General features: G+C 36.5%; 1 non-coding gene across 1 annotated transcript; it reads left to right on the top strand.

Moving 5' to 3' along the window:
* Positions 1–9,042: 9,042 nt before the first annotated feature.
* TRNAR-ACG (transfer RNA arginine (anticodon ACG)) lies at positions 9,043–9,114 on the top strand. Its single transcript has one exon. It is a non-coding gene; the product is annotated as a tRNA-Arg (tRNA).
* The last annotated feature ends 347 nt before the right edge of the window (positions 9,115–9,461 follow it).

Raw genomic sequence — 9,461 nt, 5'->3', positions numbered from 1 at the left:
GTCTTGTATTTGGTTCATACATCATTCAAGATCGGCACATTTACCTTGATGTTTGAACACAATGGCCTGAGCATTGGCTTTCACTGTTAGTGCTTTAATGTAATCAAGTAATTAAAGCCAATGTTCTTAAACTTGAAGAAACATTGGGAGTAGTGTCACTGGTAAAGAGAGACAGCTTTGTCTAGTCACTGGTTGGAGAGTGTACTCAATTGCTCTGGTTTTCCTTTTGCTACCTGGGATTATCCAATGAACCAAAATAGAAATTCAAAAAAATAAATGATCCAGAAAGCACATGATGACAAAGCAAAGAGAAATGGGAGATAAGGGGAAAAAACAAACAAACCATAAAAGAACATCCTCCCTGCTCCACAAAGTGGTATAGCTGCCTCTCTGATGCTGTCCTGTGGGACAGTGGTGTAGTACAATTGTACGCTGTGGCCAGTCAAGTAGTATACTCTCTCATATTTGTTTATTTCCTCCCTCCTTCAAGATTATTGTCTTTGTTTCCTTTTCGTTTTTCTTTTTATCCACTTAATGGAACTTAGATGAATACAGTGAATGAAACAAAACAATGTTGTTTTCTGGTCTTCAGGTCAGAGAAAAGTGTTCACTAATAGAAATGTTGGCTTGGCATTGAGACCTGAGTTTGAATCTAAATTAATTCAGTTATAATTTCAGTGATTGCAGATAATTTCCTTAAACTGCAAGCCTCATTTTCCTTATCTATCCAAGAAATTGATTGTTGCTTATAGAGTTGTAAAGTAATGTGAATTAATCTGTACAGAATTATTAATAAACAGCACTATGTCCTGAAAGTGTCAACAAATTCCTTAGAGGGAGAGATTGGGCCAAGGTGATATAGCAGGAAAAGAATTGATGACAAATAAGCAGATGTATGATTTGGATATATAATCTGGATACTTGTCTTGAGAAATGTAGATTAATCCTTATTAAGTATGAAGAATATTATAGTCCTTGCTTAGAGCCCTTGATATATGTTAATGCATTTAAAAATTATAGCAGCTCTCTCTACAAGGCAGGCACACAGACTGAGAAGTAGAGAGAGATGTTGAGTACATATCCACAGGGTATAAACTTTTGGAACTGGGACTCAAATCCAAGATGCATTTATAATCACTATAGCAAAATGAAATGCATATTTAGTGAAAATCGTGAACAATTTAACAATTTAAACATTGACAAAACTAGGGTGAAGTGGCTGTAACAAAAAGACAGTCTTTATACTCTGTGTTTGGGGTTATTATTGACTGTAATTGCTTAGAAACCTACTTCATCATACAGACTAATGCTACAAGTAGTAGCATTTCAGTTTTTTTTTTTTTTTTTTTAACCTTAGGCAACACTGCTTAGGTGAGGCCAAAGATCTCATTGTGACAGATTCCTGAAAAAAAATTCCTAAAAACCATTTGAATGAACTGCCTTACATCATGCCCTACAGTTTTATCTCACATCTGTTTGTCCCAAAGGGTGAGTGAATTAATAATGATAGCATTGAATTACATGAACTACATGAGCATTTTTTTACGTAACTAGTACCTATAGGAGTGAGAGAAAATACCTCCAATTTAATTTTTATCAAAGCAAAGAGAATGCCTTAAAAAAATGAAATATTTCTTTCTATGGGCAATATAAAGGTAATATGATCACCACACGGGTAAATATGTCTGATGGCAATGATTTGAACTGTGAGATTTTAAGAATAGAGAAGTAATCGAAAGAGAACTCTGGTAACTTTCAGTCAGCCTTTTTTTTTTCTTTCCCAGGTTTATTAAGTAGAGAAGTCAAAATAAATTTAGAAACAAAGAACAACAATGAAAAAATTTGCAATGTACTTTGCCAGATGTATGCTAATGAAAAGTAAAGTGAAAATAAAGCTATGAATGCATTTGCAAATTGAGAAGTGTGGTTCAGCCTTTTTGAGGAAAGGTGGTTATTATTATTTAAAAGTGTTTAAGTAATATAAAGTAAATCACTAAAAGAAGTTCAAAACATTATGAGTCAGAGCAACTAGTCATCTGTGTGTATGGGAAAAGAGATGTCCTGTGACCGTAAGACAAAAAAGAAAGTAGATGTGGCCTCTTAATGAGTTGTTTTAATTTGTGAACTTTGAGTTGTGACTTTTTTATCTGTATTGCTTGGCATTTATTTCACTTCTGCTGCATAGATCCAAGAGAAAGCTCAAGACACACAATCTCAGTGGAAGTTAGGTTTCTCTTCTCTACAAACTGACTTTTAAGCCTCAAAATGGAGATTTCCGAGAAGTTTCTCTTTTTAGGTTATTTATTTATTTATTTTACTTGTTTGATTTTTTATTTTTTTTATTTTTTTTTAATTTTAAAATCTTTAATTCTTACATGTGTTCCCAAACATGAACCCCCCTCCCACCTCCCTCCCCATAACATTTAATTTTATTTTTTAATGTAAATTTATGAGTTGTGACTTTTTAAAACTGAGTAAATAAAATTCCTTAAAGAAACTAGATCCTGGGATAAAATAATCTGCTGAGGACAAAGTGCCAAGAGACTCAAATCACAGGTCACATCATTCAGCTACAGAGTCAAGAAATGTTCATATTTTAATTTTCTTTACCTTCTAATTATAATTTTAGTCATAATAGCATTAAGAATTAAAAATGCCAATTATGGACATAGATATCTTAAATTTGTGCATGGGTGTTCAGCCACTCAATCATATTGGACTCATTGAGACCACAAGGACTGTAGCGTGCCAGGCCCCTCTGTCCAGGGAATTTTTCAGGCAAGAATACTGAAGTGGGTTCCCATTTCCTACTCCAGGGGATCTTCCAGACCCAGGGACTGAACTCACATCTCTTGTGTACCCTGCACTAGAAATGGAATTTTTACCACTGTGCCACCTGGGAGGGTCCATCTAGAGCCTATATATTGCTTTTTCATGGTGTTTCAAGCCTCATAAATCTGAGAAGTAGTCTCAGATATCTAAGAAGTAGTACTTCTATTTCTGTTTCACAGATTTAAAGACGTTACTTCTTCAGGATTTGAACTTGCTATTGTAATTTTTTGAAGTCTTGTTTTTAATATATCAACGGTTAACTTTTATAACCTCTTTCTATTTTATTTTTACACAAATGCCATCTTTGTGTTGAGACCATTCTAGGTAACTCTTTTTTAAATTTCAATATGTTTTTTATCCTGCTTCCTTTCTATGTTCCTTCCTCCCAAAACATATATTACCACCTAACATAATAAATCTTTTTTAACTACCTGACCTATTTCTTCTCTCATCCCTCCAGTGTGTAACGACTATGACTGCTATGTGTATGAGGTGTTCACAAACACCACACAATCTGATCTACAGTACTTGATTGAATTAATGATAGAATCAAAACATTAGGTGACTGAGGCAGAATTCAAATTCTGTCTTTCTGATTACATGTTTAGTTTTTTTTTTTTTTTTTTTAAACACCATTCGTAGCATGAGATTGTGGGAAAGAGTTATTTTGTTGTTTAGTGGCTTTAACACAGGTCAGTTGCTCAGTCGTGTCCAACTCTTTGTGACCCCATGAATCGCAGCACACTAGGCCTCTCGGTCCATCGCCAACACCTGGAATTCACTCAGACTCACATCCATTGAGTCAGAGATGCCATCCAGCCATCTCATCCTCTGTTGTTCCCTTCTTCTCCTGCCCCCAATCCCTCCCAGCATCAAAGTCTTTTCCAATGAGTCAACTCTTCGCATGAGTGGACAAAGTGTGGAGTTTCAGCTTTAGCCATTCCTTCCAAAGAAATCCCAGGGTTGATCTCCTTCAGAATGGACTGGTTGGATCTCCTTGCCATCCAAGGGACTCTCAAGAGTCTTCTCCAACAGCACAATTCAAAAGCATCAATTCTTCGGTGCTCAGCCTTCCTCACAGTCCAAGTCTCACATCCGTACATGACTACTGAAAAAACCATAGCCTTGACTAGACGGACCTTAGTCAGCAAAGTAATGTCTCTGCTTTTCAATATGTCATCTAGGTTGGTCATAACTTTTCTTCCAAGGAGTAAGCGTCTTTTAATTTCAGGGCTGCAGTCACCATCTGCAGTGATTTTGGAGCCCCAAAAAATAAAGTCTGACACTGTTTCTACTGTTTCCCCTCTATTTCCCATGAAGTGATGGGACTGGATACCATGATCTTCATTTTCTGAATGTTGAGCTTTAAGCCAACTTTTTTGCTCTCCTCTTTCACTTTCATCAAGAGTCTTTTTAGTTCCTCTTCTCTTTCTGCCATAAGGGTGTTGTCATCTGCATATCTGAGATTATTGATATTTCTCCCGGCAGTCTTGATTCCAGCTTGTGTTTCTTCCAGCCCTAAGTTTCTCATGATGTACTCTGCATATAAGTTAAATAAGCAGGGTGACAATATACAGCCTTGATGTACTTCTTTTCCTATGCTTTTCCATGTCCAGTTCTAACTGCTTCTTCCTGACCTGCATACAGATTTCTCAAGAGGCAGGTCAGGTGTTCTGGTATTCCCATCTCTTTCAGGATTTTCCACAGTGTGTTGTGATCCACACAGTCAAAGGCTTTGCCATAGTCAATAAAGCAGAAATAGATGTTTTTCTGGAATTCTCTTGCTTTTTCCATGATCCAGCAGGTGTTGGCAATTTGATCTCTGGTTCCTCTGCCTTTTCTAAAACCAGCTTGAACATCAGGAAGTTCACAGTTCACGTATTGCTGAAGCCTGGCTTGGAGAATTTTGAGCATTATTTTACTAGCTGTGAGATGAGTGCAGTTCTGCAGCAGTTTTGAGCATTCTTTGGCATTGCCTTTCTTTGGGATTGGAATGAAAACGGACCTTTTCCAGTCCTGTGGCCACTGCTGAGTTTTCCAAAGTTGCTCGCATATTGAGTGCAGCATTTTTGCAGCATCATCTTTCAGGATTTGAAACAGCTCCACTGGAATTCCACCACCTCCACTAGCTTTATTCGTAGTGATGCTTTCTAAGGCCCACTTGACTTCACATTCTAGGATGTCTGTTTCTAGATGAGTGATCACACCATCGTGATTATCCGGGTCATGAAGATCTTTTTTGTATAGTTCCTTTGTGTATTTTTGCCACCTCTTCTTAATGTCTTCTGCTTCTGTTATGTCCAGACCATTTCTGTCCTTTATTGAGCCCATCTTTGCATGAAATGTTCCCTTGGTATCTCTAATTTTCCTGAAGAGATCTCTAGTCTTTCCCATTCTGTTTTTTTCCTCTATTTCTTTGCATTGATCGCTGAAGAAGGCTTTCTTATCTCTTCTTGCTATTCTTTGGAACTCTGCATTCAGATGCTTATATCTTTCCTTTTCTCCTTTGCTTTTCACTTCTCTTCTTTTCACAGCTATTTGTAAGGCCTCCCCAGACAGCTGTTTAGTGGCTTAGTTGTGTCTAACTCTTTGAGACCTCATGGACTGAAGCATGCCAGGCTTCCCTGTCATTTACTGTCTCTTGGAGTTTGCTCACATTCATGTCCATTGAGTTTGTGATGCTATCCAACAATCTTATTCTCTACATTCCTTCTCCTTTTGCCTTCAGTTTTTCTCAGAATCAGGGTCTTTTTCAATGAGTCAGTTCTTCACATTATTGACCAAAGTATTGGAGCTTCAGCTTCAGCATCAGTCCTTCCAATGAATATTCAAGACTGATTTCCTTTAGGATTCACTGTCTTGATCTCCTTGAAGTCCAAGGGACCCTTAAGAGTCCTCTCTAGCATTACAGTTCAAAAACATCAATTCTTCAGTGCTCAGTCTTCTTTATGGTCCAGCTCTTATATCTGTAAGTGACTACTGGAAAAACCTTAGCTTTGACTATACAGACCTTTGTTAGCAAAATGATATTTCTGCTTTTTAATGTGCTGTCTAAGTTTGTCATAACTTTCCTTGCAGGGAGCAAGCTTCTTTTAATTTCAGGGAAAAATCTGGAATGGTTCAAATGTGGTTAACATTTATCAAATCGTCTTTTTAATGTGAAGAGTCAACAGATTTATATTCATAAGTATATGTATTCCAACAGATTTTGGCTCTCAGAAAGTAGTTTCTTAAATAATATTAAAAGTTTTATTTTTGTATATTTCTGTTTTAGCCCTCCGACTGCTATAACAGTTTTGGTGGCTTATAAACAAAGCGATGTATTTCTTACCATTCTAGAGACTGGAACTCTGAGACTAAGTTGTCAGCTTGGTGGGGTTCTAGTAAGAGCTCTCATACAGGTTGCAGATGGTTAACTTCTCAGTATAGCCTTATATGGAAGAGGTCAGAGAGAAGAAGCAAGCTCTAACCCCACAAGAAGGGGACTTATAAGGGCAGTATTACCATTCAACAGGGCTCCATTTCTATCCCTTCATCCAATCCTTCCAAAGTTCTACTTCTAAAATCATCATATTATGAAGTAGGGTTTCAAAATATGAATTTGAATGGAACACAAACATACAACCATAATATATTTCTTCACACACACAAAAAAAATTGTAAGATGAAAGATGTCTAAATCAACAAATGGGAGGTGGATTCTATTTATGGACCTGCTAAATGTAGTCACTCAGAAGTTCTCTATCTTCTCTGAAATTTAGTTTTGTCAGCAAAAGTAAAAGGGAATTGGAAACTGAATATTTTTATTCTAATGCTACCAGAGTAAATCCTTTGGAATTTTTTTTTTTTCTGTTTTGTCTCACTATAACTCATTTTAAAACAGAATTAGTTTCTTAGATGACCTAAATCTGTCTCTTGAGAAATAAAATATTCTTGTGTTTGCAGTGGCTATAGTACCAAAAATAGGCTTTCATAGAGCCAGAAACATGCTAGGTTGAAGTTAACTTTTCTTTGTCACAATTTTGGACAATAGACATCTAAAAGTACTAATGTTTGAATAATTATATTCTCTACTGGGGCCCTTGAAACTTCAATGGAAGAAATTCAACCAGAATATTTATATTAGAGTATAATCTCATGTGGAAGGAAGTTGAAATTGTTGACCAAGAATTCTTGTCACCTTTAGATATTTTGTGATTTTTCCCTCCAAGTTAAATATATATATATATTTTAAATATGCTTCAAGGTTTGTGAACATAATTATAATGTGGACTATTATACAACTGCCTTTGAGACTTCATAGACAGATGAATTTTGCTGTTGCTATTGAGTAGAGATGACAATTCATTTATGAACACTCAAACAGCATTTGTGACATTTAATGAATGTCAAAGGTTAAAACATCCATTATATATGTTAATTTTGAATATGCAGTTTACATGTTATCACGTTTTCTGGGCATCTGAAAAACTTATCTGCAAAATGATGTAAGATTCCTGCAGAGTTTCATGGATTATGAAATTGTTTGAAACGTTATATGCCAAGTGATAAGTATCACTGTCATTTTTCCAAAATTGAAGAAAGAAAAAAAATATATAATCACCAGACTTTCTAACAAATCAGAGAGCCAAGGAAAAAACAATCGTTCTATATTTTAAAAACTGATGTAGTATTTTCAGTTCAGTCGCTCAGCCGTGTCCGTCTCTTTGCGACCCCATGGACTGCAGCACCCCAGGCTTCCCTGTCCATCAACAACTCCTGGAGCTTGCTCAGACTCATATCCATTGAGTTTGTGATGCCATCCAACCATCTCATCCTCTGTCATCCCCTTCTCCTTCTGCCTCCAATCTTTCCCAGCATCAGGGTCTTTTCCAGTGAGTCAGTTCTTTGCATCAGGTGGCCAAAGTATTGGAGTTTCAGCTTCAGCATCAGTTCTTCCAATGAATATCCAGGACTGATTTCCTTTAGGATTGACTGGTTGGATCTCCTTGCAGTCCAAGGAACTCTCAAGAGTCTTTTCCAACATTACAGATCAAAATATCAATTCTTCCATGCTCAGCTTTCTTTATAGTCCAACTCTCACATCCATACATGACTACTGGGAAAAACCATAGTTTTGACTAGATGGACCTTGTTGGCAAAGTAATGGCTCTGCCTTTTAATATGCTTTCTAGGTTTGTCATAGCTTTTCTTTCAAGGAGAAAGCATCTTTTAATCTCAGGGTGGTAGTGACCATCTGCAGTGATTTTGGAGCCAAGAAACGTCTCTCACTGTTTCCATTGTTTCCCCACTATTTGCCATGAAGTGATGGAATGGGATGCCATGATCTTAGTTTTTTTAATGCTGAGTTTTAAGCCAGCTTTTTCACTCTCCTCTTTCACCTTCATCAATAAGCTCTTTGATTCCTCTTCACTTTCTCTCATAAGGGTGTCATAAGTGTGGTATCATCTGCCTATCTGAGGTTATCGATATTTCTCCCGAGAATCTTGATTCTAGAGTGTGCTTCATCCAGCCCAGCATTTTGCATGATGTACTCTGCATTAAATAAACCAGATAATAATATGCAGCTTTGACATACTCCTTTCCCAATTTGAAACCAGTCTTTTGTTCTATGTCCAGTTCCAAAGTTTTTTCAGTTATGCCTAAATTTTAAGTGAGAAAGTATTCAACTATCTAAATGCTCTAGAGATTTTGATTCTGTCTCTTTACAGCTAGTTGTACAACAGAAATAATCGATATAACTTTTCTCCTTGTGTGTGAAATAAAGAATAATTATTTATGTATCTTATTATGTATTATTTTAAGCAGTAAAGGATAAAAAAAAAAGAAGTGTGAGGGAGTGGGTGAAATTATTTCAGGTGCCTTTCCTGGTCTCTAGGAATTATTCCCTTGGTGTATAATTGTATTATTGGACAATTATATGAATTATAAACACACCATAATAGAAAATATCTTTAAGATTCAATGATTTTATTTCTAGAAGTCCCTACATATGTACTCTATCTAAACATATTTTCGTTGATAATGACCCCTTTACAATATTTATAAGCAATGTGAAAATCAAATAAGCTCTGTGAAACTTCTTATTTTATTATATTCCTAATTCCTTGAAATTTAGACAGCTATTTAGACTATTTTGCATAGAATACATAAAAATGCAATTCCACTTCCCAATTGTTGTAATTTGACTGAAGTCTGCACCTTGGGGCTTCCCTGGTGGCTCAGAGGTTAAAGCATCTGCCTACGATGCAGGAGACCTGGGTTCGATCCCTGGGTTGGGAAGATCCCCTGGAGAAGGAAATGGCAACCCACTCCAGTACTCTTGCCTGGAGAATCCCATGGACGGATTCCTGGTGGGCTACAGTCCATGGGGTCACAAAGAATTGGACACGACTGAGTGACTTCGCTTCATATGAGAAAGTTCAGATGAAAAAAGAAACAGGAAAATTATTGCTATATCAAAATGTATAGCCTCAGATAATGGAATTTCACTGACTAGTACCATGAGAAAGAAAAAAAAAAAAATCCTTTGATAACAGAATGCTTGTGATGAGCATTCCTAAAGAATAGCAATGCACCTGACACAGCAGTTTGTTTTGTCAAGCAAAGGCTTAGAGAAACCCTAACTC

The sequence above is a fragment of the Capricornis sumatraensis genome, chromosome 16 (assembly GCF_032405125.1).
Source record: "Capricornis sumatraensis isolate serow.1 chromosome 16, serow.2, whole genome shotgun sequence".
Lineage (NCBI taxonomy): Eukaryota > Metazoa > Chordata > Mammalia > Artiodactyla > Bovidae > Capricornis > Capricornis sumatraensis.
Note: the sequence above shows the minus strand (reverse complement) of the source record. Positions and strands in the feature narration are given on the sequence as shown.